Source organism: Sorex fumeus, unplaced genomic scaffold (genome assembly GCF_029834395.1).
Source record: "Sorex fumeus unplaced genomic scaffold, SorFum_2.1 ptg000061l, whole genome shotgun sequence".
Classification (NCBI taxonomy): domain Eukaryota; kingdom Metazoa; phylum Chordata; class Mammalia; order Eulipotyphla; family Soricidae; genus Sorex; species Sorex fumeus.
The window spans coordinates 51460677-51475230 of NW_026606118.1; the positions used below are offsets into that span (position 1 = coordinate 51460677).

General features: G+C 37.4%; 1 pseudogene; it reads right to left on the minus strand.

Moving 5' to 3' along the window:
• The window catches only part of LOC130034390 (ADP-ribosylation factor-like protein 1), a 100097-nt pseudogene extending 85867 nt beyond the window's left edge, over positions 1 to 14230 (minus strand).
• Between the last annotated feature and the right edge of the window lie 324 nt (positions 14231 to 14554).

Here is a 14554-nt window from a genome sequence, read left to right on the forward strand (position 1 = left end):
CTTTACTGTACAAGACTATTGAATCTAGGAGTTTCTTGGTAGAGGATTTAGGATTTTCTAGATACAGTATCATACCATCTGTGAATAGTGAGAGCTTGCTTTCTTCCTTTTCTATCTGCATGCCCTTAATGATTTTTTCTTGCCTAACCACTATTGCAAATACTTCCATACTATGTTAAACAGAAGTGGTGATAGTGGGCATCCTTGTCTTGTCCCTGATCTTAGATGAAAAGCCCTTAGTTTTTCCCCATTGAGGATAATGTTTGCTGTACTTTTGTTGTAAATGGCTTTGACTATCTTGGTGAAGGTTTCTTCTAAATTTTGGTGAGAGTTTCCATCATAAATGGATATTAGATCTTGTCAAATGCTTTCTCTGCCTCTATTGATACGATCGTATGGTTTTTATCTTTGCTTTTGTTGATATAATGGATTATGTTGATTGATTTCCGAATGTTAAACCATCCGTGTATCCCTGATATGAATCTCACTTGGTCTTGGCGTATGATCTTTTTTGATGAGTTGTTGGATTCTATTTGCTAGTATTTTGTTGAGCATCTCCGCATCCATGTTCATCAGGGATATTTGCCTATAATTTTTATTGTCAGTGGTGTCTTTTTTTTTTTTTGCTTTTGGTATCAGGGAGATATGTGCTTCATAGAAATTGTTTGGAAGAGTTCCTGTTTTTTCGATTTCCTGCAAAAGCTTGAGGAGAACTGGCAACAGGTCTTCTTAAAATGTTTGGAAAAATTAGCTAATGAATTCATCTGGGACTGGGCTTTTGTTTTCGGGAAGACCTTTGATTACAGTTTCAATTTCCTTGATATGAATGGGTCTACTCAGGTATTCCAAGTCTTACAAGAGCCCCTTTAATCCTTCTTTTAGATTTGGTTTTGAGTCTATGAAGTTTCTGAGCTACTGTTTATCTATAAAATGGTGTATTGTTCCATCGAGTTTGAGTGAGACTTTAGCTGGATAAATTATTCTTGATGAGGCTTTCGTTTCATTGAGTTTTTTTCACTATATTCCACCATTGTCTTTGAGCTTGGAGGGTTTCCTCTGATAGGTCTGCTGTAAATCTAAGGGGTGCTCCATTGTATGTGATTTCCTTCTTTGACCTTGCTGCTTGCAGTAGTGTGTCTCTATCCATGGTATCCATCATTCTGACTATGATATGCCTTGTAGTGTTTTTGTTAGGGTCTTTTTTAGCTGGCACCCTTCTGGTTCCTTGGATCTGGATGTCTGCATTCTTTAACTCTGGGAACTTTTCAGCAATGATTTCTTTCACTGTGACTTTTTCATTGAGGTTGCCTCCCTGTCCTTCAGTTACTCAGTTGATTCTAATGTTGTTCCTCTTGGCATCAACCCCTAGGTCTCTGAGCTACTTTGAGGTCTTTCCCCATTGTTTATATGATTTCTGCTGCTCATCTTCAAGCTCACTGATCCTGTCTTCAAATGTAGTCATTCTACTGTTGAGGGCACCCACTAAGTTTTTTTTATTTCATCTACTGAATCCTTTATTTGTGACACTTCTTTTTGTGTTTTTTTTTTTTATTTCTGCTCTCATTTTATCCTGTATTTTCTCGACTATCCGCTCCACTGTTACTTTCATTTCTTCCTTTAATTTTCTGGATGTCTTCTCCATTGATTCTTTGAGTTCCTTGAACATCCTCAATATTTCATCTCAGTATCATTTCACACCACAGAGACTGTCCCACATCCAAAAGAACAAAAGCAACCTGTGTTGGCGCAGATGTGGCAAGAAAGGGACCCTCCTTCACTGCTGGTGGGAATGCCGACTGGTTCAACCCTTTTGGAAAACAGTATGAACGAATCTCAAAAAATTAGAAATTGAGCTCTCATTTGACCCAGCAATACCACTCCTGGGACATAGAAAGATTGCATTCATCTAGGTAACATAAAGTAACAAAATAAGAGACTAACACCCAAGAACAGCTGTGATAAATACCAGGAGGTTCACTCCATGGCTTTGAGGCCAGCCACACACTCTAGGGGTAAAGCAGCTCAGATAGAGAAGGGAGCACCAAATAAAGGGTGCTGGGAAGATCCACCCAGGATGGGAGATGCATGCTGATAGTAGACTATAGACCGAACATTATTGCCACCCAATGCCTCTTCTGCAAACCACAGCACCCAAAAGAGAGAACAGAAGGGAGTGCCCTACCATAGAGTCAGGGTGGGATGGGACGTGGTGGGGTGGGAGGGATACTGGGATACTGAGGGATACTGGGATTGGTGGGGGTGAAGAACGGGCACTGGTGGTGGGATGGGTACTTGATCATTGTATAACTGAAACCCAAGGACAAAAACTTGTAAGTCTACAACTATACCTCATGGTGTTTCACTAATTAAAAAAAAATTTCATTTTGGAATTCTTTATTGGAGAGATCGTATTTGTGGGTAACCCCTGTTGAGGATTAGGGATGTTTTTTTTCATGCTCTCATCATTGTGGGGATATGCACTGTTTTTTCATGTTTTTGTGGCTGTATGAAGGTAAAACCTTCAAGTTTATTAGTACTGTTCCCTCTTATTGAGGGAAAGGGTTCTGAATGATTGTCACTCTTCTCCCCTTCTAGAATACATCCCTCCTCTCAAACATTATTCTGTGACTTATGATAGGCATCTAGTGAAGCATTGGATAATGGGCTTTTTTATATAGGGCTTATAAAGCTTTTTGCATACACTGGTCTTTTGATGGAGTTGGTGTAGGCCAGTGGATTGTAGTCTTATTGTGTTTGAGGTGGTCGGCACGTTTTGAACAGAATTAGGTGGTAATGATTGGGATATGAGTTGGAAGTGCTGGAAATTGGGAAAAGAACTGCAGCAGCCTGCCACACAGAAGGCTACGCCCACTTTTGAGGAGGCCACGCCCCCACAGAGGATGCCACACTCCTAGCCTGTCTGGATGCTGGTAACTGGGCCCAAGGCCTTGCGCAGAAGAAAGGCAGGGGGCTAGGTGGGTGGGCATGCGTGGTGGTACTTCAGTGGGTGCTCTCTGTGTGGTAGGCAATCGGGCTGCAGTGGGGGTGGTAGTTTTTTAAGTGTAAACATTTAAAGAAAGATGCCAAACTATAAATTTAATGACTTCTTGCTAGTAAAATTATGTTCAGATTCAACTTTAGGAGTATGATTTTTGCAATTGAAATATATCCATTGTAAGTGTCAAATCTGATACATGTTGACAAACAAAATTTTGCTTATTAATTTTATAGATTAAAATGTTTTTCCCTGACCCCAGCTATCACAATTCCCAACCCCCACACCACCATTTTTCATCCAATTCATTCCAATAACAACTACAGGTAATATCTAATCTTCTGAGATTACAGATTCTTCTATAATTTCGATAAATGGAATTATATACTAAATTTTCTTTTGTATTTGGATTATTCCATTTAACACACATTCAAGTTCATCCTTCTTGTGAAATATATCTGAGGATTGCATCATTTTATTTCTAGTAACATTACTTTATAATTTATCATAATTTTCTATTTTGAGTTATCATGAATGAGATTGCAATAAATATTCAGATACGTAAGCTTCAATTTTCTTTGCTAAAATCTAGAAATAAAATTGCTGGGTCATATGATAAATGGGTCTTTAATAGATTAATAATTTTTATAAATGACTGTTCTATTTTTACATTCAGTAGCAGGTAACCTTTATGTTGCACATTCTTACTAAAATTTGTCTATTTTTTTAGCTTCAGTAAGTGAATTTTGGAAACTCATTGCGAATTTTATTTACTTTTCTCCCCAAACAATATTGAGCATATTTTTTGTATTTAAACGTCCATTGTTATATCTTCCTTTTAGTGTCTATGACACTAAATATGAAAATATTTTACACATTATATTACATTTGAAAAAATTTCCTATTCAATTTTATTGTTCTATCAAAAATATTTATTGAATTTTGTGATTATGTAAGAATAAAAATGTATAAAACCCAGAAGCTAACAAGTACAATATCGTATAGGCTAAGAGCATGTTTTGTTTAAAATTTAACAAAAACTCTTCCAAGAAATTTGAAAGTAATAAATACAAAATATGTTGAGAAAAAAGTAAAATGGCCAGAGGCAGAGGAGAAATTGAGGCTCTTCCCTTACACACAGCTGATCCTGGTTAGTGCTTAGCACCACATATGGTCCCATGAGTACTGTCACATGTGACTCCTAAAGTCAGAGTCAGGAATACGTCCTGAGAATAGTCAGTCATGGCCCCAAACAACAACCCCAACAACCCCCCCACCCCCACACACTCTCTAATACCTAAAGCCCAAGCATTTAGCTTTTGTAATAAAATAGAAGAGGATCTTACTGTGAAGTAAAATCATTTTTTTCTTTGTGGGTCACACCCAGCAATGTTCAGAGGTTACTCATGGCTCTGCACTCAAAAATTACTCCTGCGGGTGCTTGGGGGATTAATGGGATGCTGAGAATCTAACCCGGTTGGCCGCATGCAAGGCAAATGCCCTACCCATTATACTATCGCTCCAGCCCCTAAAATCAGTTTTAAGGAAGATAAATGGTGCTCTCATGACCTCCAACACTTCTCCTTTTCAGTGATTCTAGATTCTGACTTTGTGGTATGAATGGATTGTTAATGTACTAACTTTTAGGTTAGAAACTGAAGGTTGAATGAAATGACAGAACAAGGACAAAAATTTTGCTGAAAGTAGACTGTAGACTGAACACAATGGCCATTCAATACCTCTATTGCAAACCACAACCCCCTAAAGGAAAGAGAGAGTGAAAAAGAATGCCCTGCCACATAGGTGGGGTGGGATGGGGGGGGGGGCGTGCTGGCGTGGGGAATGGGAGGGCTATTGGGATCACTGGTGGTAGAGAATGGGCACTGGTGGAGGGATGGGTACTTGATCATTGTATAACTGAAACTCAAGCACGAAAGTTTTTAAGTCTACAATGATGTTACACTAATAAAACTAAATAAATACAAACACATATGGCTAAAAAAAACAAACATTTTTGAATAGGACAATTTTGCGTGGTTCTACTTGTAAATTCAATTACTCAACTGGCTGGGGGAGATAGCTTCAAGAACTGGAGCACTTAATGCTTACAAGCACCTCTGGGCCCCAGGAGCACTTCATTGGTAAACCTAAGCCTGGAACTATCAGGCCTGACAGCTGATTATCACTGGAAATGACTCCTGGATTCTGTGAGCACTGCTTGAGAGTTCCTCCATTCAACCACCACCTTCAAAAGAGAAAAAAATACCCTCTTTCAAAAGGCTATGTTGAGTCACCTTTTATTTTTCCCTTCACAAGGCTTCTACTTTTGTTGATGTTGTTATCCAGGGGGAAGGAACACTTAGTGCAATGCTTGGGACTATTCCCAGTTTTGCAATTAGGAATCACTCCTGGAGGTACTCTAGGGACCAGATGGTCTGGTGGGGATAGAACCTGGGTCTATCACTCATGAAAGGCAAGGACTCTATCCGCTGTACTCTCCGTTGTACTATTTCTCAGGACTTTTATTTTATTTCATTATTAGTTTTTTTAAAGTTTTTAAATCACTGTGAGATAGAGCATTACAAAATTGTTCATGATTGCGTTTCAGTCATACAATGTTCCAACACCCATCCCTCCACCAGTGTAATTTCCCAGCAACGGTATCTCCAGTTTCCTTCCCGCCCCTTCAAGCCACCCTGCTACCCCACCCTGTCTCTATGGCAGGCACCTCTATCTCTCTTTCTTTCTTTTTCTCTCATTTTAGGTTTTACAGAGATGCTGAAAGATTATCATGTCTAACACTTTACCTGCTTTCAAGACTTAGTTCTTGTCCAGAATGATCATTTCCAATGAGTATTATCATAATGTATCCTCTTCTATCTTAACTGCTCTCCATCGCCCACACCATTTACCAACCATTGACCAGTCCTCCTGGCCCTTCTTTCCTGGCATTGAATATTAATATCATACTGGCTTTTACCCCCAGGGCTCATATTTTAAAGTATGGCGTTGTAATCATTTCAAAACCAATTTATAATTTCAACTGATACCTTTTAATATCATGTACCACTATTGCTGTAGATAAAGCTACTGAAAAAATAGAACTTTATTGAAATATATTTTGGTTTTAAAGTACTTACAGTAAAAGACAGCTCTTACTAAATAAACAAGAATATTCATTTTACACTGCTTTGTGTTTTACAATGATAACCAGTCATATACTTCTCACTCGAATTTAACTTTGTGTACTAACTGAGTCTTTTATTTTACTTATCCTCATTTCAGTAAAATTTATCATTTGTTTCATTGTAATAATATTCCCTTTCTCTTGGTATATTTACTAATTCCTAAGCCAATGAAGAAATAGACGGTATATGAATGATACCATAATGAGAGATTCTAAATAAATTGTGCAGTTCTGAAAAAGCAACATTAATGATCATAGTAGGAAATAAATTAGGTTTAAAATCATCTGGGGACGCATATCTGGAATTAAACATAAAGAGGAAAAAATCAGAGTAAATGGCAGAGATAAACCTGAAAAGAAGCTGATGAGGGGGAAAAAAAACAAGTAAAAATGTCCATCTAATAGTACTGGAGAGATTCTTACTCAAGTCAAAGTTCATTATGTTAGTTTTTAAAATTCTATTATATTTTAGCAGAACTAGTTTTGTCTTTAATATTAGATTTTGGGGTCAGAAAACTGAGAGAGACCTTATTTTAGACTAAATATATGTCTTCCCAGTTCGCAGTTTTTGCTTTGCACTTGGGCTTGAAATTTTGCAGTACTATAAAGGTACATCATTTACAGGTAAGAAAATTAAGTAGCTAATTTAAAGTCTTAGACTTGCAGTGTCAGGAATGTGTTGGAGGAAAAAAAAATTACATTTTCAGGATAATAGAGTACAGTGATAAACATACAAAGGCATACCTTGGAGATATAACCGGTTCAAACCATTCAGCTTGCCATAATAAAGAAAGTGACGATTTCTTTGTGATGTTTTATTTGAAACTACAGTTTATCAAGTACACAATAACATTATATCTAAGATACTATGTATATGATTTCTATATGTGGAAACTATGTATTTATATTCCTTAGTTAAAAATATTTTATTGGGGCTTTTATTATTTCTTATACTCTACCCAGCCCAGGTTTGATACCCTGCACCCCATGGGTATCCCGCACTCATGGCCAAAAGTATTTCCTGAGTGCAGCAGTCAGGAGTAAGTCCTGACAATCTCTGTCTGCGGGTCTCCCAAAACAAAAACCTTTATTTACAGACGAAATTTATTTACCATTATCTCAAACTTCAAGTGAGTTGTGATATATATACTATATATATATAATATATATTTTACCTCAGTATTGAATGTTGTTCACAGTAACAACAAGTCTCATGATGGAGACGTTACTGGGCACGCTCGAGCAAATCGATGAACAATGGGAGGACTGTGACCGTGACCTTGATTGAATGTTGTTGAATGTTCAGATTGGTAATGCTGAAGATTTGGGTGATTGCAATTCTTGAAAAATACATCAAAAGCAAAATTTTCTCTGTTGAGTTACTATTCCTTTCACAAAAGTTTCTCTAGCATATGAAGCTGTTTAAGAGCATTTTTCTGAAAATGGAATTTATTTAAAACTTGACATGAGTTCTCTCAAACTTTGTTGCTGCTTTATCAACTACATTTATGAATTATTCCAAATCCTTTGTTGCATTTTCAACCCTGTTCATTGCATTGATGATAGGAGTAGATTCTATATCAGAAAACATTCAAATTTTGCTCATATATTAAGCAACATCCTCTCACTCATTAAAGTTTCATGAGATTCAGCTATTCAGGTGTGTGTATGTTTGTGTGTGTTTGTGTTTTCCATAGTAAAGAAAGTCACACTGATTTACTTGGCTTTTATAAACATAAAATTATGTTTTATGCTAAATTATAGTTTGTGTGTGTGTTTGTGTGCATGTGTGTTTGCATGTATGTGTGTATTAAGCCTCTGCTCCTAATTATTTTAGTCTTGTTATTTCTATTTCCTATCTTCATTTACTTTTTCTAACCCTTTAAGATCACCCTTGAGCATTGAAGTAAACCTCTTCTAAAGATCTATTAATGTTGATATTGTGATCTTCTATAATGAACCATAGATATCCTTAATGGCCTCTGCAATGATTAATCATTTCCAGGCGGCATCTGATTGGCTTTATAAAGACCCATAGTAGCAATCACCTAGTTATGGCTTTACATATATGTTTTTTAAATAATAAGACTTGAATGTTGAAAAGACTCATTGATCATGGCTGCAGAATGGATGTTAAATTTGCAGGCATGAAAAGAGCATTGATCTTCTGAACATCTCTATTAGAACTTTTGAGTCACTGGTGCATTGTCAATAAGCAGTAATATTTTTAAATCAATCATATTTTTTTGTTATTCTGAGAAGTAGAACCCAACAGAGAGCTTAAAAATTTAGCAAAGCATGTTATAATGCCATCCATAATTTGAAAGGTCTAGAAAAACTGAACAGTACATACATAGAATTCTCAGCATATGACGTTGAGTAGGAAAATAATATAAATGTTGAGTAGGAAACAAAAGCAGTCAGCCACCTAACTGGAGGGGATTTGAACATTTTGAAATATGTAAGACATATGGAACAAACATTATCAATGTGATCTAATTAAAAGGCATCCCCCAAAGAAAAATGGACCAAACCTAACTTTGTCCAATAAAAAGGTCACAATATATTACAATGTTTGTCTCATCAATAATCTATTTTGTCACTTTTACAGTTTCACATATATTAAATTTAAAAATAGTGAACAATTAGTGTAGATATACAGAGCTCTGGGATTTTCAGAATGATAAATGAGCCGGACTCATCTCCTGCTACCTTAGCCTGTGTACCAGTCCTTAGAAGCAGTGAAGCCAGGCATAACTGCTCTAGCTAAGAGAATCCTAGATAGCATCTGATGATTAACAACAGTTTCATCTACATTGAAACATGTTTATTGTATCCACCTTCCTGAGTGATCTTAGATACATCAGGATAACTCTCTGCAGCTTTCTGGTCATCCCTTTTGTCTTACCTAAGGCTTTGATGTTAAGGAAATGACTTCTTCCCATAAAACTCATAAACTAATCACTGCAAGCTTTGATCTTTTCTCCTGTAACTTCTTTTCTCCTTTCAGCCTTCATAGAATTTAATAGAGTTAGCTCCTTTCTTTGAATAGGTTTCAGCTTAAAGAGAATATTGTGCTTGGTTTCATTTCCCCTTTAGGCCTCTGGAACTTTTTCTGTGTCAGCATATTTCACTTTATCATTCATGGGTTTTCTAAAAAAGTAGTACTTTTAATTTGTTTTCAAGAACTTTTCTTTTGAATTTACAGTTTGCCTAGCTATTTGGCTAGCTAATTCTCAATTACCCTAATTCTTTGCTCTTCAATTAGTCTTCTTGCTAAGCTAAAGCATTTTAAATTGGTGGTTTAATTTTAAATTTCTATTAATTTTGTGGGTACTTTTGGGCCATACCAGCAGTATTCAGGCTTTAATCCCAACTCCTTACTCAGCCATTACTGCTGGTGGTGCTCAGGGATTGAACCAGGGTTGATCATATGCAAAGCAAGCACACTAACCCCTGTGCTATACCCAAGGGGCTCTCTGGCTCCTTGTATTTTGACTTAAAGCAAATAAGCCAAAATGGAATTTACTTCATTTTACCTGAATGCTTAGAATCCTTTGTGGATATACTATCTGACCTAATTTCAACAGGAAATTTGTATGTTCTGTCTCAGGAAATAGAGGAATCTGAAAAGAGGAAAGAATTAGGAATAAATAAATGGTTAAAGGGTCAGAAGACAAAACTGATCAATAAAGTTTTTCTTCATATATAGGCATTTCGATATTTGTGTTCTGATACTACTGGGAGAAGAGTATCAAAGATCAGCGAACACAGGTGACCATAAAGTATAATAATAACTAAAGAGTGTGAAATATTATGAGAATTATCAAAATGGCACATAGAGACACAAAGTGAGCATATGCTATTGGAAAAATAGTGCCATTAATTTGCTACTGAGAGTATCTCGCTCGCACGGCAGAGCCTGGCAAGCCGCCCGTGATGTATTCGATATGCCAAACACAGTAACAACAAAGTCTCCAATGGAGACGTTACTGGGCCCGCTTGAGCAAACCTCTCACTATATAAAAATATTCTGTATTTTATAGTGCATAAAATATGCTGTACTGGTTCCATTTGGATTTAAACTATATTCTACTTAGCTTCTAATCATTCTAATGTGTTCTCAACTATATTTAAACATTTAGATCACGTTAACCTTATGGTTAAATCACCTCTCTATTAAGGGTATCATCTCTATCATTTATTTAAATTTTTTTCTGTTAACTGACTTTCCTTCAAATCATAGTTCATCTCTTTCTGCTTGTTTGCATGCCTGGTACTTTAAAAAATGTGTGTTGCTAAGCAACTGTAAATTTTACTTTGTGGGCTTTAGATGTTGTTCTGTTCTTTCACAAACTGTTGGGCTTTGTAAGTCTCTTTGAATGTTTTGTTTTTCAAGGCTTGCTTTATCATTGTTCCAGGCTGGGTTGCTGAGGGGCTTTGAGTACAGTTATTCCACTTCACTACAAAGAAATACCACTGTGAAGGCACTGTTCAATACCTCACGTAGTAATAGGCCTGTCTAGTCTTTTTGTGTACACACAAACTGTTCCTATTCCTGTGGAAACTGAGATGCTTCTTTTATTGCTCACAAGTGGCGTTCGTGTTTACATGGGTATTTAGCTTGAGTCGGAATGAAGATCCTCTATGGAGATCTGGAGATCTCACGCTTTGCAATTCCCTTCCCTTCCCTCAAATTCTGCTCCACAAATTTTAGTCAATTTGGCCTCCTAAATTAAGGGAGACTCTGATGCCATTGAATTTCTTTTTCTCGGTGTCCTCTGGGAAGTGCCTCTAGAAAAAAATGTAGATGCAGTGACAGATCTCAACTCTTCTATCTTCTTTCAAAGGCCAGTTATCTTACAGTCTCTAGTATTTGAAGAAATTCTTCATTAGCATTGTTTTATCTGATGTTTCTAATTTGTAGTTAAGTGTGAAAAAGCAAGTATTTCCTATCTCTTTATTCCAAAATGAGAAGTCCTATACACCTTTGAAAGTCATAAATTATAAACATTTCAATGATTACTGGTATGAGTAAAATCAGATGAGTAAATAAATAGTTGTTATTACTGAGCCAATATAATTAACTGCATTTTCAGTAGGTACTCTATTCATTTTTTTATGGGGGGGTCAGACTCAGCAATAATCGGGGCTTACTCTTGGCTCTACGCTCAGTGATCATTTCTGGCAGGGTAGTGATCCTGGCAGGGCAGTGATCCTGGCAGGGCAGTGATCCTGGCAGGGCTTGGGGGGCCATATGTGGTAATGAGTGTCGAACCCAGGTCAGACATGTGCTAGGCAAGAATGTAGTTGCTATACTATTTCTCCAGCCCCATGCTATGCAATTTCATAGCATGTAAGTGTTCCAGGGCCTTGATGGAACTGTTCCTATTCCTGAACAGAACAACATCTAAAGCCCACAAAGTAAAATTTACAGTTGCTTAGCAACACACTTTTTTTTTTAATTTTTATTAGTGAAACACCATGAGGCACAGTGGTCGACTTACAAATTTTTGTGCTTGGACCTCAGTCATACCATGATCAAATACCCATCCCTCCACCAGTGCCCACCTTCCACCACCAAGGATAACATCCCTCCCCCCCCATTCCCCCCAACCCCCCCTGCCACTGTGGCAGGGCATTTCCGTTTGTTTTCTCTCTCCTTTTGGGTGTTGTGATCAGCAAAAGAGGCATTGAGTGGCAAACATGTTCAGTCCAGTCTACTTTCAACCTGCATCTCCCCTCCTGGGAGGATCCTCCAAACACCCTCCATTTGGTGCTCCCTTCTCTATCTGAACTGTCCTTTCCCCTAGAATACCCGGCTGGCCTCTTAGCTATGGAGTAATCCTCCTAGTGTTGATCTCAGCTATTCTTGGGTATTAATCTCCTATTTTGTTATTTTATATCCCCCAGATGAATGCAATCTTTCTATGTCTATCCCTCTCTTTCTGACTCATTTCGCTTAGCATGATACTTTCCATATTGTACCACTTGTATGTAAAGTTCATGACTTCATCTTTTCTAAGAGCTACATAGTACTCCATTGTGTAGATGTACCAAAGTTTCTTTAACCAGTCATCTGTTCTTGGGCACTCAGGTTTCTTCCAGTTTCTGGCTACTGTAAAGAGTGCTGCAATGAACAAACAAGTGCAGATGTCACTTCGACTACACATTTTTGCCTCTCTGGGATATATTCCCAGGAGTGGTATCGCTGGGTCAAATGGGAGCTCAATTTCTAATTTTTTGAGGAACGTCCACACTGTTTTCCAAAAGGGCTGAACCAGTCAGCATTCCCACCAACAGTGAAGGAGTGTCCCTTTCTCTCCACATCCGCGCCAGCATCGGTTGCTTTTGTTCTTTTGAATGTGGGCCAGTCTCTGAGGTGTGAGATGGTATCTCATTGTGGTTTTGATCTGCATCTCCCTGATGATTAATGATGTAGAGCATTTTCTCATGGCAACACACATTTTTTTAAAGTACCAGGCATGCAAACAAGCAGAAATTACTCAGGAATTACTCCTGGCAGTGTTCAGGGACCATATGGAATGCTGGGAGTCAAACCCGGGTTGACTGCATGCAAGGCAAACACCTTACCTGCTGAGCTATCACTCCAGCCCCCATAACATACAATAAAACATAAGGGATTAAACAGAAAACCAGGGCTCTAAAACACTGTTATTCTTGAAGTATTACCATAGAGAAGTTAGGTTTTTTTTTTTAACTTCTAAGACATATTTTTGTATTTTGTTCTTTTTTTTTACACCTAACAGGACTTTTTTATTTTAAGTGGGAAATATTCAGTGATCACCTTCTTGATTGTAATCATAACCACTTTTATTTTTATTTTTATTTTTTGCTTTTGGGGTCACACCTGGTGATGCTGAGGGGTTATTCCTGGCTCTGCACTCAGGAATTACTCCTGGCAGTGTTCAGGGGATCATATGGAATGCTGGGAGTCAAACCCGGGTTGACTGCATGCAAGGCAAATGCCTTACCTGCTGTGCTATCACTCCAGCCCCCATAACTACTTTTAAAGGTCATTTAATATTTATTCCTTGTAATACTGTCTATTTGAAACCAGAATAAAATATGACTATAAACTCATCTGTGCCTACATTTATTTTTTTACATTCATGACACTGGTATTACTCACTTACATCTCAGACATAAAGGATAAGATATATGTTTAAGATGCTGTTGATCTACTTTAAGTTTTAATAAAATTTTGTGTATTTTATATAACAGTAGTTTGATAGACATATATAGCACTCTATAGCCTTGTCCTCCCATTGTTCATCAATTTGCTCGAGTGGGCCCAGTCATATATACACTTTTATTTTATTATTTATTTATTTTTTTATCTCAGATATATTTTATTTCTTCAAATTTGTCATTTTTCAGGAGTGACTGAAATAAAAAATATAACTGAGTCCCATCATCATTGTGGAAATGGCTTTGCGAGAGAACTGGTCAGAGGAATGCTAAAGTAAAGTAAAGTAAAGGCCCTCCCGTTGATCATCGATTTGCTTGAGCGGGCCCAGTAACGTCTCCATTGGAGACTTTGTTGTTACTGTGTCTGGCATATCGAATACGTCACGGGGAGCTTGCCAGGCTCTGCTGTGCGGGCGAGATACTCTCGGTAGCTTGCTGGGCTCTCCGAGAGGGGCAGAGGAATCGAACTCGGGTCGGCCAAGTTGGCTGCGTGCAAGGCAAACGCCCTACCGCTGTGCTATCGCTCCAGAGGAATACTATTGCTTCCCATTTTCAACCAGCCTTAAGTTGCCACAGATAGATAGCAGCTGAGAATGCTTAAGTTATGTTATATAATTCAACATGCCTGTTCTGAGGAGAAATCCAGGAAATGATTTTTGTGTACTTCTTGATTTTATCATACAAAAAAAGCACAAAAATACCCTCCAGGCTCTTAGTACATTGGACCAGGCATCCTCGAAAAAAGCTTTGGTTCCTTCATCAGGAGCAGTCTTCTTCCAGCAGTCAATTGTGCCAGTATACATGATATGAATTCCTTTGCGCTCTGACTGCATCATCATGGGCAGACATATATACATGTTTAAATGATTGCTGCAGTTAAATTATTATTATTTTTTTGTGTGGCTACCATTTAAAATCTTTTTAATGAGGACACATGAAATCTTTATTGGGAAATTTCCATGAGTCAGTACAATATTACTAACGATATACATCGAATCTCCAGACCTATTAGTTCTACATAACCAGAACTTAGTACCTTTCACAGTTCTTTTCTTCATTTTATAACAACCATTCTTTCTATTTCTAAATATTCATGATATTATTATGATTCTGATATTACTGATAAGTTAAAGGTTTTTTTTATTCTATGTCTATTTTCA